We start from the raw sequence: 22,370 nt of genomic DNA, 5'->3' as shown, positions 1-22,370 counted from the left end.
CAGGTTGTTGCGGCACATCTCAATCAGCGTCGCCTCGGAAACTTGGTCCCGACAGTGGACTGATCGATTCCGAAATCTCTTCACGAAGTCGTTGACCGACTCCGACTTCCGCTGCTTCTCAGCGAGGAGAGTGGCCATTGACACTTCTGTGTCGTCGTCGAAGAAGCGGGCGAGGAAGAGCTTTTCGACGTCGGCCCACGCCTTGATAGAGCCAGGCTCCAGTTTGTGGAACCATTCAAAGGCCACCCCCTTGAGGGTACCTATGAACAGTCGAGTAAGGACGGCGTCATTTCCCGTAAGAAATCCGGTCTGCGCCATGAAGTAGTAGATGTGCTGCGATGGTGATCCCTTACCATCAAATTGTACCAAGCTGATTGGCTTGAACTTTGTTGGGTATGGGACCGTGTCCCATTCGATAGGGTAGGGACGTACCACCCCCAGCTTGTTCATGTTTTACTGAAGCTGCAGCGCGTTGAGCTGGTCCTGGAACTCGTCGAATCTTTTGTCACGGGTGCTATCCCCAGTGTGTGACGTTCCTATCGACGTTTTGGAGGAGTAATCGGAATGCTGATTATCCTCCGTCTCAGTCGCTGGACGGTGAGGAGGCACCCACTCCTTGTCCCTAGTTTGCCGGGGTAAAGGACGTTGGGTCCTTTTCTTCTTCTTCTTCTTCTTGTTCAGCAGTTGCTCCATCATCTCTCTTAGAGAGTCGATGGTTTCCTGCTGTTCTTCCAGCTTTTGAGCCATCGACTGCTCGGTATTGAGTTCGGTCATGTGCACTCTCGCCTGCGCGTCTTGACTTGAGCGTGAGGTCTGAGATGTAGCCGCCGCCGAATGAACCTCGTCTTCACCGTAGGAGGGGGGTACCAGGGTAGAGTAATCAAACCCGATGCTTGCCCCTCTACGACTACGTGTTCGCTGGAATATGTCGTCCTGCCGGCGTCGAGCGAACCGAGTGTTAGGTCTCAGGACGGAATCTGAGTCTGGCGAGTCGGAGAGTACCGCCTTCCCCTTATCTGTCATGTTAACCGTGGCGGATGAGAGCTCTAGGTCGTTAGCAACGCGTCTTTTTTGGTGACGATGCATTTGACGGGAGGGCCTTGGTCGAGAGGACTGTTGTGACAGTCTCTCAAACACCGAAGGTTTCGCCGCTCCGACGCACTGGCAGTCAGCGAGGACCGTGTGGATGAGTCTCTCGCAGTGGCACTGAGGATTCGCCTCCTGTATAGTGCGTTTGCGAGTTAAGTATTACCTAAGGTCTTCTGTGGGCGGTTGGTGACAACCCCCAGCTTCAGAATAGTCGCTCGGGTGAGCGCACGAGAGATTTTTGGATGCGCTCTCTGGTGCGCATTGGGTGGAATGCTTTGGTGCTGGAGTTGGGCGATCTCGCCTTGACTGGCGAGTCTTCGCGTTTGAGCGAGCTCCAGTACGTAGGCGGGTTTCAACCCTTCGAGGAGTCGCCTACCTCTCTACCTTTACGTTTATCCGCCAAATGGTTATGGCGAGGCTCGCCAGCCTTCGAGGATTCGCCTACTTGGGTAGGCTCGCTCACTCGAGGAGATCTATTCGCATCAGGGATGTGACCTGAGAAGCGAAGTCCTCCTGGGCGGGCGGCTTTGCCTTCCTCGGTCGGCGCTCCTGACTTAGAGGGCCTTCCGATGTCGAGCAGTTTGCCTTCTCGTCTAGCGTTTCTCGGGCATGTACAATGATTCAGGCCATTATGAGAAACGGAGGTTTGGACCTCCTGTCTGACGAGCATTTGCCGCCGTCGTTGGTTAACTCTCCCAGCGAGGAGAGCATCACCGCGGGCAGTGGCGGTGCAGTTTGTGCCGGAGTGAGCCGACGTTTCCTTTGGGATAGGTGTCTGCAGAGATCGCTTGGCGACCTATTTGGCAGACCCTTGCCCCTTATGCTCGATCTCCGGCTTGGCCTCGATCGATTGCAAAGGAGTGGGTTCCCCCGATGAGACTCGGGTGGAACCCGCAGGTGCAGAGGCTTTGACCGTCTGAGGTCGGCCTCGGCGCACGACTCTGTGGCGTTTGCGAGACGCATCGCCACCAGAGGAGGAGGAAGACAAGTACTCTTCGTACTTGGCCTGGTCGAACTCAATTTCTAGAGACTCCACTATCGTCCCGACAGCAACCTCATCAAACTGAGCCATCACCATTTTGTTCGATGAAACAGCTTCTCCCACTGTGATCGCCATCTTCTGTAGGGTGAAAATTTGATTTCCCAAAAACAGGGAGTTTCGTTTGTATTAATAAGAAAGCTTATTACAAACTAATAATCAAATGTTTACAACAGAAGCAGAGGGAATGCCCTCTTTGTTTTGTGTGGGGACTTTAGGTGGCTATAGGACGCTTCGCTCGATGCTCGTGTCGAGTCTGCTTCCCTTGGACCGTTCGATCGAGGTTGCTGGAGAGCTTCAGTACATAGTAGAAGCTCGGGTTGAAAGAGTTCGAGTCTGCTTAGTTCGCCGGCGATCGAAGCTCGGAACTAGGCAGTGGTGCTGTAACACAAGGATTATGCGAACAGCTTGGTCTCAACAGCTTTCTCCAAGTTTTCTTCGACCTCTCCCCTACAGTGTGCTGGAAGGGGCTTTTAAATGGAAGAAGGACAGCTTGACTACTCCTTGAATTATGGGATGTGACCATACATTGTCCAGAGATGTCTTGCTGTTCATTCGTACCGTCAGTGGTCATTCGAAGAGCTGCGCTCTGCATCACGCTACGTAGGAGTGGGCAAACCCCTCCTCGTATGTGTGACAATGGCTGTCAGATGCTTGCGTGGATCTGACCAACCACCGAGCGTCGGCAGCTCTCTCCCTTGGCTTGGACAACTGAGGTGAGCCGCATTTATGAGGGCGCAGGCTGTTTTGACACCTGTCTGCTCACTTGTACTGTAGGCGGCTATTCGGCGGGCCTGGAGTACCGTGTCCTCTCTCTTCAGGCCAAGAGAGGTGGGAAAGCATGTTCCTGGCACTCGAGTGAGTTTGGACAGTTCGCCGAATGCTGGCGGATCCATCTCCTGACTCAGACAGCCGAGGTGAGTCGCATTTATGAATGCTCAGGTCGACTCAACACCTGTCCAGTCCTTCGTACTGTGCGTACTATGAGCGGCCGCTTGACGGTCTGGGGGTACTGTGCCCTCTCCCTTCGGGTCGAGAGAGATGGGAATGCCCATCTCAGCACGTGGGGTAGCGGATACGGGCGGCCTTGAGGTTTGCAGGCGGATTCGTCTTCGGACTCGGGCAGGCGAGTTGTGTGAAAGGCGAATTTCCGCTATTCCAATTGATCTCAACTCGTGCAGGTGAGCCGATCATTCAGGCAAATCTGGAACCGAGTACATTTGACGACCATGCGGCTCAGGCAGGCGACTTCTTGCAGGCGAATTTCCCATAGGCCATCAGAGGTATTTTTTACCGTCTACACGGATCTATTTAAAATCCAATTGTATACTTACAAGATGGAGGAGGGTTCATCAATCCGGAAATACATCAACAAGTTCGATAGGATCTTATCGGATTTGAAAGATATTAACGTGATAGTGGAAGACGAGGATCAGACACTTCTACTACTTCTATCTCTGCCGAAGTCATATGAGAATCTGGTTCAAACACTGATGCTTGTGGGTGACAGTTTGTCGATGGATGAGACTAGAACAACGCTTCTAGCGGATGATCTTCGAAAAATTACAACTAGTGATATGGCCATTGGTGGTAACAAAGAACAAGCGCATGGGTTTTTTGCCAGAGGAAGGGGCAATGAGTTTTTTGCCAGAGGAAGGGGCAATGAGCGAGGAAAAAAGCAAGGGAGGAAAGTCTAGATCAAAATCAAGACCTCTTACGGAAAGACCGTGTTTCAAATGCGGTGAGCTAGGGCATTTCAAAGTCAATTGTCCTAATAAGAGAGTAGGGGGGAAGAAGAACAACAAGACTGAAAGACGAGAAGACAAGGAAGAGGCGATCTACGCTTCAGGGGAAGGGAGCGATAAGGAATGCTATGTAGTCACGAATGGCGAGGATACCTCCGGGAAGTGGATACTTGATTCTGATTGCTCTTACCACATGTGTCCAAATAGGAAGTGTTTACTACCTACAGGAGCATTGATGGTGGAACTGTATTGACAGGGAACAACCGTGCTTGTAAAACGGTGGGAGCTAGGTGATATCAAGATCCGGATGCATGATGGAGTGGTTCGAATCTTGACGGATGTAAGGCACGTTCCCAACTTGCGAAAGAACCTTATCTCAATTGGTGCTTTGAACTCCGAGGGTTGTAAGATTGTAACAGAGTGAAGAAGGTTGTTCGGGGTTCCTTAGTAGCGATGAAGGGCATTCATCACGGTAACCTATATACTCTCTCAGGTATGACGGTGACGGGAGATGCAGCGGTTGGAACTGAAGGAAGTGGTGGAGACCCATGTGAGCACACACGGCTATGACATAGGCGGCTTGGGCACATGTCAGAGAAGGGTCTAGATCTGCTTGCTAAGGAGGGTTTGCTGAAGAATCTGAAGAAGTCTTGCATGGATTTTTACGAGGATTGTGTGTATGGGAAGGCGCACAGGGTTCAATTTATGAGAAACAATTACAAGAGCAGAGGGATACTAGATTATGTGCACACAGATGTTTGGGGTCCAGCGTCGACAACTTCTAAGGGTGGTTCCAGATATTCTGTCTCATTTATAGATGATCATTCGAGATATGCTTGGATTTATTTTCTGAAGCATAAGAATGAGGTATTTGAGACATTCAAGAAGTGGAAGGCGATGGTTGAAAACAGGACATGAAAGAAATTGAAGACATTAAGATCTGATAACGGTACAGAATATACAGATTGTGCCTTCAAGGAGTTCTGTGATCAGGAGGGGATTGTCAGACACTGGACAGTTAGATCTACACCACAACAAAATAGGGTCGCGGAGAGACTGAACCGAACACTGCTGGAGAAAGCAGTGAGTATGCGATCATATGCTGGTTTGGGTAAGGAATGATGGGAAAAAGCGGTTGCTACAGCTTGTTACATAGTGAACCGTTCTTCACATTCGACATTAGATGGTGATACACCCTATCGGGTGTGGTCAGGGGAGCATGCAGACTATGAGAGGCTCTGAATCTTCGGGTGTACCGTCTACTATCACGTCAACGAGGGAAAGCTTGACGCGAGGGCTAAGAATGCAATTTTCTTGGGGTATGCAAAGGGTGTAAAAGGCTATCGCTTATGGTGTACAGAAGATTCAAAGTTCGTGATCAGCAGGGAAGTTACCTTTGATGAGAAGTTCATGATTGCTAAGGTGCCCAAGGATGATGGTGTTGAGACTGTTGGGAATTCTAAGTCCCAGGTTCGACAAATTTTACGTGGTTCGACAAACGAGATTTGAACACTAATCAACAACCAAAACAAGTATCACAATGCAAGACACCAAATTTTACGTGATTCGGCAAATTGCCTACGTCAACGGTAGCGGCATAATTAATTTTTTATTAATCACAAGAAATTACAAATAAGATAGAAGATCTCAAACTTGAGATCTCTCAAATCAACAACAGTGTTTTAAACTTAAAACACTGCTCAAATCTCTCTCTCTCTCCCTTAAATTTCCCAAATCCCTAATTAATCACCAACCCCTTCTCCTCTAATTTATGAGAACGGGATAAATTTTGGGGCTCACAAATCGCAGCCGCCAGAGAAAAACCCAAGCTCAGCTCTCTCTCTCTCTCTGCTCGTTCTGATGTCGCCGCGCTCATCAGCCGCGTGAACAGGGTTTCCCTTTTATAGGGAAACCCTAGGGCACGCTCTCGCTCTCTTCAATCGGGTGGGATCCAGCTGTCTTTCACCCACGCAGGCGAGCTGCGTTCACAGGCGGGCTCTAGGAGGACAGGCGAGCACCGCATCAGCTACAGGCGAGCTCGAATCTCGCCAGCTTGTCTACAGCTGGCCTCCACCACGCAGGCGAGCTCACACTCGACGGGCGAGCTCGAGGGATTCAACAGGCGAACCCCTTCGCCTTCCCACGCCCACAGCAACAGGCGAGCTCGATCCACTCTCAGGCGAGCTCCGCCCACTTGATCTTTAGGCGAGCTCCATCCTCACCTCCATCAGATGCGATTCCTCTTCAATTCTCCACCTTGTCCATTATTTGATAAACCTTAAATTATGGACGAATATCAGAAGAACACCTCGAACGCCAAACAGGCCAAACAACAGCTGCACCATTATACCATGGCTGCCTACGTACCCTCTGACTGGGATCAAGCTAATCGTAGTTCTGTAAATGGCCTTCAAAGGCCCTCAACAACAAAGAATGTTCAACAATTCTAAACAATGACCAAATTTCACCCCAGTGACAACTTTGGTCAACATATCTGTCAGATTGTCCTTTGTGTGGATCTTCTCCAATCTAACGTCTCCATCATCCAAGACGTCTCGAACAAAATAGAATCTGATATCAATGTGCTTTGTTTGGGCATGATACATCTGGTTCTTGACCAAATAGATAGCTGACATGCTATCACAATTTATCCTGATGGTATCCTGTGTCATCCCCAAGTCATCTAATGACCCTTGCAACCACAAAGCTTCCTTCACAGCTTCAGTCAATGTCATATACTCCACCTCCGTAGTGGAGAGAGCCACTGTAGACTGAAGTGTACATCTCCAACACACCGGAGCTCCTGCTAGTTTAAACATATATCCAGTAGTAGACCAGCGCTTGTCAAGATCCCCCGCATAATCAGAATCCACATAACCAATACAATCCTGCCAATTCTTCTCATTTTTCTCGAACACCATACCAACATCCACAGTACCTTTGATATACCGTAGAATCCACTTCACGATCTCCCAATGACCTTTCCCAGGGTCGTGCATGTACCTGGACACCATGCTCACGGTCTATGACAAATCTGATCTTATACACACCATCGCATACATCAAGCTACCCATAACATTGACATATGGAACTTTGGACATGTATTCACGATCCTCAACTGAAACAGGTGACATCTTAGCTGATAGCTTAAAGTGAGGAGCTAATGGAGTACTCACCGTCTTGGCATTGCTATCATAACTGAATTTTTTCAGCATCTTCTGCAAGTAACTCCTCTGTGTCAACTTCAACATCCCCTTCACTCTGTCTCTCTCAATCTCCATACCCAATATCTTCTTTGCTTCTCCAAGATCATTCATCTCAAATTCGGATGTCAGCTCCTCTTTCAACTTCCTAATAGCTGAAGAATTCATGGAAGCTATGAGCATATCGTCAACATATAACAACAAATAAATATACTCACCATCTTGTAGCTTGAGCATGTAAACACACGGGTCATATGGACTCCTCATGTACCTTTGGCCAATCATAAAACTATCAAATCTCTTGTACTATTGTCGCGGTGATTACTTCAATCCATAAAGAGATTTCTTCAGTTTACATACCAAATCATCCTTGTCTATAGCTTTAAAACCCATAGGTTGTGACATATAGATCTCCTCTTCTAAATCTTCATGTAGAAAGGTTATTTTCACATCCATCTGGACCAAATCTAAATCCAGTTGTGCCACCAACGTCAATAGTATTCTTATCGACGAATGCTTTATAACAGGTGAGAATACCTCGTTGTAATCTATGCACTCAAGCTGGGCATACCCTTTGGCAACCAATCTGGCTTTGTATCGAATATCCCCATCAGAAGATCCTTCTTTCTTTGCATATACCCGCTTGCATTCAATTGCCTTTTTACCCTTTGGTAGTTTTGTAAGTTCCCAAGTATCGTTCTTATGAAGAGACTATGCAACCATCATATTATCATATCTTGCTGACCGACGAATGTTTCTTCTTGGTCTATTAGCTACAATGGACTCCTGAACATGACCCTGTTCCTGAGTCCCAACATCCACTGTATCCTGCATCTACCCATCTGTCAAATCATCTCCTCCCAGTGTCATCTTTGTAGGAACCTCAATAGATACAGTGTTATCTGAAGTCTGTGGAGTCACATCATCCTCCATCTGCTGCGATACCCCACTATTCTGACCTTCCTCCACCTGCTGAGGAATCTGAGACCTCATCATGTGAGCCTCATCAAACGTGACATCTCTGCTAATGATCATCTTCTTGTCTTGTGGATCCCACAACTTGAAGCCTTGTACTCCATCTCTAAAGCCCACGAAGACTGCTTTTCTAGCTGTCGGATCCACGAAGACTGCTTTTCTAGCTGTCGGATTCAATTTTCCATCATTCACATGATAGTAAGTTGTACTCCATCTCTAAAGCCCACGAAGACTGCTTTTCTAGCTGTCGGATTCAATTTTCCATCATTCACATCATAGTAAGTTAGACACCCGAATATCCGAAGCAACTCATAATCACTAGCCGCTGAACCAGACCATTTTTCCATAGGAGTCTTTCCATGTATCGCAGTGCACGACAACCTATTCACGAGATGGCTCGCATAAACCAACACCTCGGCCCAAAAGGATCTTACTAATCCACTCTGTGAGAGTATACAACGCACCTTCTCCAACAAGGTACGGTTCAATCTCTCGGCCACCCCATTTTGTTGCGGTATCTCCCTAACTGTGAAGTGTCGCCTAATGTTGTGATCCCGGTAAAAATACAGAAACGAATCACTCTTGTACTCACCACCATTATCCGAACGGAGTACATTCACCTTTCTACCTGTCTGCAGCATCACTTTCTTCTTCCACTCCACAAATATATCCAGGACCTAATGTTTATGCTTCATAGGGTATGCCCAATTTCTCCTGGAATAATTATCAATGAAAGTGATAAATAATTAGCCCCACCAAGAGATGTGTTCTTGGAAGGACTTCAAACATCGGTATGAACATAATCTAATATATCCTGGGTGTTGTGAATTGCGATGCCGAATTTCACTTTTGTCTTCTTCCTAAGTATGCAATGTTCACACAGCTCCATCTTGTAAGTCTTTGCACCCTTCAATAGCCCCTGTTTCGCCAATACTTGCAGGAACTTATCACCAGTGTGTCCCAATCTCATGTGTTATAAGTCGGTAGAATCATCCTCTGTGGTAATCGAAGCTGTCAGACCCCTTGTTACTGTCTTTCCCTTTAAGTAGTAAAGATTGTTTTCCCTAACACCTCTCATCACCACCATGGACCCCTTTGTGACATTCAGAGTTGCATTCTCCAAGATCACTTTATAGCCAGTTACCTCCAAAGTTCCAAGTGAAATGATATTCTTTGTCAATTAAGGAACGAATCTCACTTCCTTCAACTCCCTAGTTACCCCGTCACACGTCCTGATCCGGACTGTACCAATACCACCGATAGGGCATACGTGATCATTTTCCATAAGTACGACATCCCCTCTTTCCAGCTCCTCAAAGCTGGAGAACCAATCCCTCCTAGGGTAAATATGATATGTGGCACCCGAATCCAACATCTACTCCGTAGAGTCGGCATAACAAACTGACGGTATTGCAGGGCATGAGTAGCACGAAGAATCTGAATCTGAATTGTCGCCACTAGCTTTGGCAACATTCACCTCTGAAGCCTGTACGGCTTTCCCCTTATTCTTCCGAGCTTTGTCCTTCAATTTTGGGCAGTCGATCTTCCAATGTCCCTCTTCTTTACAAAAACAATATTGATTCCTACCAATACTCTTATAGCCACCTTTATTCTTCGATTTCGAGCGGTTGACTTGGCGGCGGTTTGGACTACGGCCTCTAACTACTAATGCATCTCCCGATGCCTTCTCGGAGGGTTCACTATCTCTCTTCCTCAACTCATGTCCTCAACTCATAGTTCACCAATGCTGAGGTCACCTCCTTATAGCTGACAGTGGTTCTACTATTGATCATAGTAAGGACAAATGTACCAAAATCATCATCTGGCAATGAACATAGCAATAACATCGCATTATCTTCATCCTCTACCATGATATCCACATTGGCCATATCCGATAGCAATTTTGTAAAGTTATTAACATGTTCTCTAATAGAAACTCTCCTCTTCATTTTGAATTGGTAAAACATCTTCTTCAAATGAAACCGATTCTCAATGCTCTTCGTCAAATACTTCTCATTGAGTGTTTCCCACAACCGTTTCGCCGACTTCTCGTTCATCACATCATAGATCAAATCCGGCGTCAAACATGATCGAATAACCCCACATGCTCTACTATTCATTTTCTTCCAAACCATATCCTTCATATCTTCGGGTTTCTTTTGTAATTCAAGAGTCTCCTCTAAATTTTGAGCATCTAATGCATCCATCACTTGACACCTTCACAAATCGAAGTTATCTTGCCATCAAATTTTTGAACATCAATTTTTGTATTATTAATGCTCAACCCTTATATCGCCTTCGACAGAGACGATCCTGACGTACTTGTTTCGATCATCTTGACAATCCAATCTCTTCAAACGAGAATCCAAGTCCTAGCTTTCTTCTCCAAATCGAACCCCAAGCCAGACCCGGAGGCTCTGATACCACTTGTTGTGCGCAGCGGAATCGGAGGCACGCAATCACAAACGAGATTGGAACACTAATCAACAACCAAAACAAGTATCACAAATGCAAGACACCAAATTTTATGTGGTTCGGCAAATTGCCTATGTCCACGGGAGCGACACAATTAATTTCTTATTAATCATAAGAAATTACAAATAAGAGATAAGATCTCAAACTTGAGATCTCTCAAATCAACAGTAGTGTTTTAAACTTAAAACACTGCTCAAATCTCTCTCTCTCTCCCTTAAATTTCCCAAATCCCCAATTAATCACCAACCCCTTCTCCTCTAATTTATGAGAACGGGACAAAATTTGGGGCTCACAAATCGCAGCCGCCAGAGAAAAAAACCAAGCTCCGCTCTCTCTCTGCTCATTCTACTGCCGCCGCGCTCACTAGCCGCGAGAACAGGGTTTCCTTTTATAGGGAAACCCTAGGGCACGCTCTCGCTCTCTTCAATCGGGTGGGATCCAGCTGTCTTCCACCCACGCAGGCGAGCTGCGTTCACAGGCAGGCTCGAGGGCGACAAGCTCGCACTCGACAGGTGAGCTCGAGGGATTCAACAGGCGAGCCCCTTCGTCTTCCCACTCCCACGGCAACAGGCGAGCTCCCTCGCCTCACTCACGCGAGCTCGATCCACTCTCATGCGAGCTCCGCGCACTTGATCTTCAGGCGAGCTCCATCCTCGCCTCCATCAGGTGTGATTCCTCTTCATCGCATGACATAGTTTTCTTTTAAGGCCCCTCTCAAACTAAAAGTGGAGTGAACATCGAGAGTGTGCAAAATAGAAATGTGAATCTTCCATATGGAAATCTTTGCTCATACCTTAAAAGGGGAGGAGGGAAAAATAATAATAAAACTCACATTTCACTAGAGCTGTGACTTTTTTTGGTGGATCTCTGACCTAAGAAAAGCAAGCTCCTCAGTTTCATGTGATGATCAGAGTGGGATAAAACGTGAAACCTTATCCTCATTAATGTGCAACACTGAATAAGTTCATCCCATTGCTAAAGTAGGGATAAATTTTTGTCCTTGCGCATCATTTGTGTCCAAATCAATTTGTCCCCACAGAATATTTTCCTGAAATATTTTAGCATTTATGTAATGAATCACACCAACATTTGCACAATTGAAGCACTAGTACAAGTTCCCCCACCTAAAACGAAGTTCACGATGTAAGGATAAAAAGGCACTGGGATGCGAAGGTCTTAGATCCAAGTGGAACAATCAAATTTTAGCAGGTGGCTTAAAAGAATCACTTACACAGGCTAGATGATCTTTTATTGATCTCCAAACTCATGCATGATCAATATCTCACTCAGAAGTCTACTGTACAAGTCGTTGCTTTTGCTTTAATCCACTGTTGAATTCATCATGTGCTTTCTTATCAAAGCTTGTTGAGATAATAAGGGATATGATTAGGATCATGACAGTAGCTTTTCTTTTCTTTTTGGACGCAATTTAAGTCCTCTCAATGGATTTCTATAACCTCTATGAATGACAGCACATGACTAGAACATGTATATCCTCAATTAGATAAGAAAAACACGTCCCCATATTCTTTTGCATTATAGGTCTCACTCTCTTTGACCACAACCTGTACCGCTTGTTAGAAAACAATCAGATCTTTTTAGAAGTTAAATGATCGTTAACCTTGATCGAGAATCATACTAACCAAACAGAGTACTCTGTTCTGTTATGGGTTGATTCCAACTTTCTATTTAAGTTTATCACTTTCTAATTCATTCAAATACGAATCTAAATCTAAAGAGATCGTAACACCTTAGACTTCCACATAATTAGTTTCGACTTTCGATGAGAAGGATTTAAGGTGATTTAAGGATATGATAATTATGGCCGTGACAAAGATGTCCAAGGCCAGACCAAATACTTTAGTGGGTTAGGCTCATTGCTTTGCAAATCTTACTGTAGAAATGACGAGGGTATGGAGAAGACCGCTTGGACAGGCATGAGTGTGCTTTTGAGAGTCTGGCGGTAGACCGCGGGATTCTAGCGGCCGACCGTATTCTTGCACAAATCGTTTTTGAGCTTCTGGGAGTTGGCGGTCGACCGTGGCGGTACTCTGGAAAAGTCTCTGGAGTTAGGACGGTCGACCGTGGAGGTCGATCGCGATGCCTGCGCTGTCGACCATGGCGGTCGATCGCGATGCGATTTTTGGGTTGGGTATGTTTCCAGATTGGGTCTGTTTCCAGACCCGACCGCGATGCCTGCGTGGTCGACCGTGGCGGTCGACCGCGATGCGGTTTTTGGGTTGGGTCTGTTTCCAGACCCGTTTCGTTTGGGATTTCTATAAATACACAAAACTCATTTTAGGGCTAAGTGCAAGAGGGTTTTAGCAGCCATTGAGAGGGGTTTTGTAGGCTTCTATTGTTGGAGCATTTGGGAGAGATCAAGAGTGATTTGTTATGGGTTTTTGGTGAGATTTGTAACCCTAGTTGTATCCCCTTGATTTCTAATAGTGAAAACTCCCCCTTCCTTGCCCTGTGGACGTAGCCATTCGCCGAACCAAGTTAAAACGGGTGTATCTTGTTTGTGGCATTGATTTGGTGTATTTGCTCTTCTCTCTCGGCTATATGGTATCGGATCTCGGCATCGGGGGTTTCCCCAACAAGTGGTATCAGGACTCCGGGCAACGCTTGGGCTTTTTGGAGGAGTAGAGCAGTTGGGAAGTTCATCCAGAGCTTCAGTTGGTGATAAATGTGGGATCTTTTTGGTAAAGACTCTATATTTCTTCAAGTTTGGATCTATTTCTTGTTTGTTCCGCAATTGTTATTAGGTGCTTTGAGATATATGGCCGGGAAAGATAAAGTTGGGGAGGGTTCTTCTAGTGTGAAGACCGTCCAAAGTTTGAGTATCCATTCTATGAAGATAGATGTGGAGAAGTTCGATGGCACAAATAATTTTGGACTTTGGAGATGCGAAGTCTTGGATACGCTAAATGCGCAAAATTTGGAAGATACATTGGAGTTGGATGGGAAACCGGACGACATTGATGAGAAGGTTTGGAAGAAAATGAATAGAACATCGTATGGTGTGATTAGGTCTTGTCTTACTCAAGATCTAAAATATGATGTGGTGAATGAGACTTCGGCAAAGAAGATTTGAGAGGTCCTAGAGGGCAAGTATTTGACGAAGACTTGCATTTGAAGAGGAGACTTTATCGCTTCCAATTGAAGAAGGGGACATCCATTAGTGATCACATGAACCACTACACGAAGTTTCTTGCGGATTTGACGAATGTAGATGTCATGGTTGAAGATGAGGACAAGACGTTGCTATTGTTGAGTTCCTTGCCCGACGAGGAATATGAGACATTGGTCCTTACTCTTATTAATGGGAAGACATATCTTTCGTATAGTGAGGTTACCACGGCACTTGTGAATTATCAACTTCAAAAGAAGGATAATGAGACTTCTATTGAGCCGGTAGCGGGGGCATTGGTCGCAAGAGCTAAAAGTCCAAACCATTGTAGGAGGTCACAGTCTAGGGGGGCACATCCTGCAGTTGGTAGGAATCAGTGTGCTTTTTGTAGAGAGGATGGACATTAAAAAGCCGAATATCCAAAATTGCAAGTCGAGAAGAATAAGGGAAAAGCTATTCAAGCTTTAGAGTTGAATGTTGCCAATGCTAGTGGTGACATTTCAGATTCGGATTCTTTGGGCTATTCGTGCCCAGCTCCTCCGTCAGTTGGTGTTGCCGACTCCACCGAGTGAATGTTGGATTCGGGTGCTACTTACCACATATGCCCTAGGAGGGATTGATTCTCCAGCTTTCAGGAGTTAAAAAGAGGGGATGTTGTGCTCATGGGCAATGATCACAAATGTCCTATTGGTGGTATCAGTACCGTTCGGATTCAGATGAGTGATGGGATGATTCGGGAGTTGGTTGAAGTGAGGTTCGTTACTTAATTAAAGAAGAACATCATTTCACTTGGGGCATTGGAGGCAGTAGGGTATAGGGTGACCTTGACGGATGCACGCTTGAAGGTCACATTGGGGTCCATGATTGTGATGAAGGGCGTCAGAAGGAACAATTTGTATTATCTGCTTGGGAGCATGGTGATTGATAGAGAGCCGACGACTTCTTTGGCTAGACTATGACGTTGTTTGTTGCTGGGGTATATGATTGGTTATGCTATGCATAAGTTGTTAATGAGTGGTTTGACCTGTAGATTGAAGTCCTTTGAGCACATTGGGATGAGCGAGAAGACCGAGATGAAGTTTGGCACTTCTATCCATCGATCGAGGGGTTTTATAGAAGGTGTTCAGTCAGGCATTTGGGGGCCTTCCAAGGAGGCATCATTGGGAGGTAATCGGTATTATGTTTCCTATGTTGGGGATTGTACTAGGCATTTATGGGTTGAAACCAAGTCCCGTTGGTATGAAGCCCTAGTAGTCCACAACAGTTGGAGAAAGTGTATTGGCAGAAAGGTAACCCATCGTACTAGTTCTAGTAGGGGTTCTTTCTTGCATTCGTACCGAGCTCATGGCAGTTAGAGACACTTCGTAGGAGAGGAGACATTGGGGCGACGAGATGAGATGACGGATTCGGTGAACTATTCCTTTCTGAAGAAGGATCGGCGTTGGTTGTCGAGCAGTGGATTTGGTATTCGGGCTTCGACATGTTTTGGCCATCTTATGAAGTTGCCGACTGCTGCATTGAGAGTTGTTAGATCCGGTGGAGCTGTTTCAGACTTTGGGTCGTCGGATGTTTGGCTACCCAGCACTTGGTCACATCATGGATGTGAGATTGGATCTGATTGCACGATTAGGATTCAGAGGCTCCTTTTGCTATCAGTTGAGAGCTTCTAAGTTTGTTCGGAGCAGGTATGTCACATTGGACTCTCGGTAGGTAGAATGTAGATCAGATCAGTGGGATACGCAGCGGGTGGAGGGTGATGCTACTCCATATTGGGTGGAGATTACTCCACATACTCTAGGTTATTCTGCATTGTTTGGGATTTCAGCTGAAGTGACACAGCGTGGGAGTCATTTGGATTCGGATGCGGATGATGAGTTGGTAAATTCGAGTGCAACTGCTGGAGGTAGCTTGGATATGGCCATTGGGTCACCTCAGGTGGAGATGTTTGGATCGTGTCAGTTTGGGGTCATTGGTGATACTATCAGCTGCAGATTGGGTGTTGATGTTGGTGAAGAGTTGAGAACTCTTCTTTTAGATTGAGGGTCTTTGGAGGCCATTGGGTGAACTACGTGAAGGCTTAATTCCTTGGACAAGAGGATACGTAGGCAGTCTTTATGATGCAGCCGATTTGGTAAGTAGACACTGTTGTTTTGGGTGAGTGTTTGCACTCCCGTATGGGTCTCAACTTGTTATGGATGGAGTCCGTTGTCATGACGTACTGGACGCAACAAGTGAGGCATTTTGGTGGTCAGTGTCGGCTCAGTTTTGGGATAACGTTCGTCGAGGTGGAGAATTGTAGAAATGGCGAGCGTATGGAGAAGACCGCTTGGACAGACATGAGTGTGCTTTTGAGAGTCTGGTGGTCGACCGCAGGATTCTGGCGGTCGACCGTATTCATGCACAGATCGTTTCTGAGCTTCTGGGAGTTGGCGGTCGACCGCGGCGATCGACCGCGCCTTTGGCCAGAGACTGGGTGAGTCTCTGGAGTTGTGGCGGTCGACCGTCACGGTCGACCCCGCCCGTGGCCAGAAGTCTCTGGAGTTGGGTCGGTCGACCGTGACGATCGACCGGTGATGCCTAGCGGGGTCGACCATGGCGGTCGACCGCGATGCGGTTTTTGGGTTGGGTCTGTTTCCAGACCCGTTTCGTTTGGGATTTCTATAAATACCCAAAACTCGTTTTAGGGCTAAGTGCAAGAGGGTTTTAGCAACCATTGAGAGGGGTTTTGTGGGCTTCTATTGTTGGAGCATTTGGGAGAGATCAAGAGTGATTTGTTATGGGTTTTTGGTGGGATTTGTAACCCTAGTTGTATCCCCTTGATTTCTAATAGTGAAAACTTCCCCTTCCTTGTCCCGTGGACGTAGGCATTCGCCGAACCACGTTAAAACTGGTGTATCTTGTTTGTGGCATTGATTTCGTGTGTTTGCTCTTCTCTCTCGGCTATTTGGTATTGGATCTCGGCATCGGGGGTTTCCCCAACAAGTTGTATCCATTTCGACAAGCGTCGGTTACAAAAACAGTAGACTTTAGTGCTAATCATCACCGTTCAAGATTCCTTCATGGAGTTAAATGTTGTACTCAGCAATTTTTCTAGTTAAAAAAAACAGCATGAGTTATCACCCTCTCTCTCTTTTTCCAACTTCTTTCTTTCCCTCTCTCCTTCCTATTCAATCCCTTGAATTCTGCATCTCTTTATTCCAACAATTATTTGCACAAAACATGCTTTCTCTTCGGAACAAAGTTCCTGCAGAATATTGCGGGCATTCTCTTTTCTTGTTTTTGTATCTTTTCAATTTGAAGAAACTGAAAGAAAGTGGGAAATGGGATATGTTTCTTTGATTGACCTCCAAAACAAAAAGGTCAAGTTCCACTTTTAACTTGCAATCTCAACCTCAGAACGTAAAGTTAAAAGCTCTCTGCCAAAGAATCGCTAGCTCTTTTTGCATGATCTGAGGTTTGAAATATACCTCACTGACCTATAATACGATTGATGGATTCGATCCTGCATGATGGTTCAGTGTGGCTCGTCCAATGTGCGCATGTGGTACTAAACCATGATGGTGATACTAGAAGGGGCAAAGTAGGGTTGACCTCAGTTTACTTAAATTTAGGTTTTGAAAATGAGAAACAATACAGAGAAAAGGTTATGATCAAATTTCAATTCTTGCATTATGCAACAAAAAGGAACAATGATTGCAACCCACATATCAGAGAAATGACGAGTTGCATGAAAAATCCATCATCTGAATAGATAATATGCATGGAAAAAAGAGGAAAAAGAAAGGGGAAAACATATAATGTATTACCATTTTAGATGTTCAAACTGTGTTTAAAGGGTGTTGTGTGTTTAGTATCATTGCGAGAAGGTGTTGCGTATACTTGAATAAACAGCAGTGATATAAAAAAAGATGAGTAATCTTACACCGGCACTTACTCTTCATGGTCATTGGATTAACAGCAAAAAACAAAGAGATCTATTTTCTTAAAAATAAATGCACTCAAAACTGCCTTTTTTTCACAAGAAATGAAGTTGAATATGTAATATTCGTTGAAAAGTGAAAGAGAAGGAATGACATAAAAAAAATTTAGCTAAAAAACTGGGCCTAATGGCCAGAAATAGACTCGAGGTTGGCATCATACATGTCTTAGAAAAATGAATGCTTACATGACAGAGCCTTCATCTAAATACAAAATAGGCAACGGAAATAAAAGAGAGAGAAGGAAACAAAAAACATATGGTTAACGAATTTCCTTTAAAATACATATAATACTGAACATATATTTTTAAAAAAAATATATGTTAAATTTTCCATTTGCTTTACAAAAACGAAGATGAATCTGTATTCTGTACTGTTCATCAAAAGGTGAAGGAGAAGGAAGGACATGCGAAAATTCAAATAACAAACTAGGCATAATGAGATAGAGATTGAAATCAGCCTAATTCCAATGATGCTAATAAACTAACCAACACTTCGCCAACGGTATAATAGCTCACAGATTGTTTACTACCATAATAAAGGCAGCAGGGTCATATCAGAATGATAAGGGAATACCTGAAAAAGGAATCCAGTTTAGGTTCAAAGTAGAGAGCACTAGCAATAGTTCCTCCATTATCGCAGTCCAAAATAGTTCACGATCAAGGGGCCTGATGTAGATATATGCAAAATATCATGGAGATACGATATGAGTGGGTCAATAAAAATCTAGTAAGTGACTGAAAGGAACTTGAAGAAAGTGACTGAACGGGTATGTTTACAAGATGGCAGAAGATGATTAATAGCTAATCCGAGATATTTCCCTGTACTCTAATAGTGTAATCATGGATCGCATGAAATATCCCTGTTGCTGTAATTTCCTAGTGAAACTTAGTCGTATGTACCTTATCCAATCTTGGTATTAGCTTTCTCATTTCTTCGAAGAAAATCATGAAGATTTCCCTCTGAAATACATCCTACTTTCCATGGACAAGAGAACAAATTTCATAAGCATATTTATGTTTTTCGTTCATGAAATAGGTAAATAATAAATCAATGAACACAACATTCTTCGGTCGGATAAGCAAGTTGGGCTCAAGAAGTTAAGAACTGTTCATAGCATTAAGTTATCAAAGTGAAATATTTGAACTGATCTTCTCATTCCATTGTCGCCTAAACATTTCAATAACCTACAAAATTTGGAGGTTCGTGATTGGGTTTGATAGACCTAGAATTTAAGAAGATAAAAGGTAATTTATCTATATAACATCTTTACCTCCTACTTTCTTTCTTTTTTTTTGGGTCCTTTTTTCTGAGCAAAAGGGTTAGATCCTATCCTCAAACCATTTCATTAAGAATCTGAAATGACAAAATTTAAAAAAAAAACATCATTTTCCAAGACCAACAGCTCTTTCTACTTTTAGTTTCTCGATTGTGATTCATGCTCTATAGCTGATTGATTTTAATGCTAAGGACTTGGATGATTATGATGTTAACAGTGAGAACTGAGACTAGATTACTAGAGTGTGACACTGTCAAAAGATATGGATCAGATACCATAGACAGTTATCTGACCATTAACTGATAACAACCAGGATCCTACATTCAGTTATACTTTGGATATTCAGATGATGGAATGACTTCAAACCTCTTTTTTCAATTACAAAAGAGAGTAACTTTCTTTCTTTCTAAATTCTGGGTGAGAGTTACCTCCTTCACTAACCAGTCATTTTCCAGCCGAGAAGATTCTCCTCCGGCTTAGTTCTAAAATCATTAGCTATTCCGCATCTCTTTCTCACAACAATCATTTCCCTTTCTTTCCATTCAGAAGAATGTCTTGACAACACATACTTGTTCGCAAATAATTGATACCCCCACCATCAAAATCTTTGACCAAAGGTGCTGCAGCATGTGAACATTCTGTTCTTTCAGCTAGCTTTTCGAGCGAGGAAAAGAAAGTTGTGATGGGATACTTGCATCCAAAACTAAACCACATGCCGCAACCTAGTTATCTCAACCTCACATTGTGATTGTGCACACTTTTGTGGGTTTACCCAAAAAAGAACCAGCTATCACATGATCTGAGGTTCTAAATCTATTTGAACCGTATAATGTGTGGTGGTTGGATTTATTATGTGCATCCATCGTAGCTTTATGTTTCAATGTGCACGTGAAGCCAAACCATGTGCACTGTTATAAACAACAATAAAATACGGCGCTAATAGCATTAGCGGTCCCTTCCCGCTACGCTATCGCCCAATAAGGGTGACATATTGCGGAATATGCACTTTTCGCTCGCAAAAGCGGCCAATAGCGCGCCATAGCGGTGAATAGCGAGCGATTGAAGGCAAAATCTGCTTTTTTACTGCTATTTAAAAGCGGTTTGAAGTTTATTTTTTTAAAATTAAACCCAACCCGCAACCACTACATCCTACAGCCTCCCGTGATTTCTGGTATATTTCCGCCGCCTCCCACAGCATCCGGCACCTCCCTCAACACTTCTCCTCACCTCCTCTCGCCGTGAGCTCCTCCTACTACAGTCATCTCACCGTTCAACTCATCTTCTCAAAGACGACGACTCTTTGACTCCTCCAGTCATCTTCGATATTATGTGATGGTTACATGTCTATTTCATGTTAAGAATCTTTTTAAATTATCAAATATGTACTTTTAGATTTTCTAGATTTTTCTTTAATTTTTCTTTTTTTTGAATATTTATATATCTAAATTAGACCGCTATTTGACTTTGCGCTTTTCACCGCTATTTTGCCGCAACAGCCCCCAGTAGCTTTAGCGATGCCCCACCGCTACATGACACTATCCGCTATCGATAACCTTGACCATGAGAATAAGACTCAAGCCTAAAGTAGGCAAGACCCAGAGCTAATTCAGATTTTGAAAATGAGGATTATTTGGTATAGGCTAAGCTTTAAAGTATATGATTGGTCTGGTTAGTGTTAGCCCTTATGTTTTGATGATGTTCTTACAACCACCATTATCGGTACTAATGGCTTATTGAGTGTAAATGTAGTAAAATCATTTGTCAAGCTCGTTAGTGCCATTAACGGAGGATGGATGGAATATACGCTAAAACGAAGACATCTAAAGGAGGAGGAGGCCAAAAAGATGAAGCAACGTTATTTCAAGAACAACAAAGGCATATAAAAGCTTCATCCGATTCAAGCTATATCAAAGCTCAAGTATTGCTTTCAATATGAGGATATTAGCTTTCTTTTGTTTTTCTCTCTAGTGCTAGAATGTAGGCAAAGAGTTACTGAGTTTACTTGAAGCTATTGGGAATCACACACACGTTTTTAGACTTGTGTCTTTTAAGCGTTTTTCACAAAACACTATTTTTCACAAGTATGAGTACCTATCTGCAAAATTCTTTTTCCAAACAGTTTGTTTTTAGTATTAAAAACATTTTACAAAGTTTCAGAATTTTCAGAGGTCAAATGAATATTTTGCAAATATTTCAAGTTGGTCAAAAATCTGTTTTCTGGAAAATATCAGAAATCGGTCGACCGGCCCGGTCGACCGATCCTATGACCTTTCCTTAGTATCTTTCCAGATTGTCGTCGGTCGACCGATACGGTCGACCGAATTTTCAATCTTCAAATCGGTCGACCGTTCCGGTCGACCGAAGAGGCTCTGCTTGGTTTTCCAAATTTCTTTAGCTGTCAGCGGTCGACCGACGGTATTTTCGGTCGACCGATTATTTCTTCGGTCAACCGATTTGGTCAGCCGCGATTTTTTTAAACGGTCGTTTCTCGCCTCGACTCCTGTGCTTTCACTTATTAGTGATTGGCACAGTCTGAGGTCACAACCTGCAAAGTAGATTATCTTCCTAAATAGGAAGATTGGGTTTTTGTTTTTATTGATTTAAACTCTTTTATAAAAACCCCCAAGCCTGCTTCTTCTTCCCTAAGCCCTAACGTTTTGAAAGAGAACCAGAGAGCTCTGTTTCTTCCTGAGAAAATTTTCAAATCAAACTTGTTCTTCTGAGTTCTTGTGTGTGTTTCACTTCCCAGCTTCAGTACTCTTCTCTTTGCTATAGGGGCTTGTGTAAAGAGAGTGTCTTGCATTTATCTTCTGCTGCTGTGAGTGAGATCTTGTGTAGATCGACTGTGAGGGAGTGTGATCTGTGAGATCAACTGTGTAGTGAGAGAGAGATCTTGTGGGATCGCTGTGTAGACGAAGTTCCGGCTTCCAAACCGGATGTGTTAGTGGATTTCTCCTCGAGAGTGGGGAGCGGGGACGTAGGTCAGCGGGCCGAACCTCGTTAACACATCGCGCGTCAAGGATAACGATTCCTAACTCTATCTCTTTCTATTTGACTGCACTTCTGTTTTGTGGTTTGCTTGTGCTGAGTTTTAAATTGCATATTAGAGCCTCTTGACCCTAATCACCCCCCCTCTAGGGTCCAACAGTTAGTGGCCTCAGCCCTGAAAAATCCACGAAGTTAAGGATACAACCACAACAAGATGGATTTCTGCTGGTCCATGACCATCGCTTGTCCTGATCAAATCAAAACATGTGGACTACAGATTGTAGAGATATAGAGTCTTAGTTACTACTTTGGGAAGCCAGAGAATGAAAGCAGAAGTCTCCAAATTTTTAGAGGAAATTATAGCAAATAAAGATAACGGAGAACCTAAAGTAAATAACCAAGGCGTGGCCTCTATGTAACACCCCTCCATTCTAAAGCTCAAGAAGAATAAACGGTAGTTATCTATATAA

Source organism: Asparagus officinalis, chromosome 10, assembly GCF_001876935.1.
Source record: "Asparagus officinalis chromosome 10, Aspof.V1, whole genome shotgun sequence".
Classification (NCBI taxonomy): domain Eukaryota; kingdom Viridiplantae; phylum Streptophyta; class Magnoliopsida; order Asparagales; family Asparagaceae; genus Asparagus; species Asparagus officinalis.
This window is presented reverse-complemented; position numbering follows the sequence as displayed.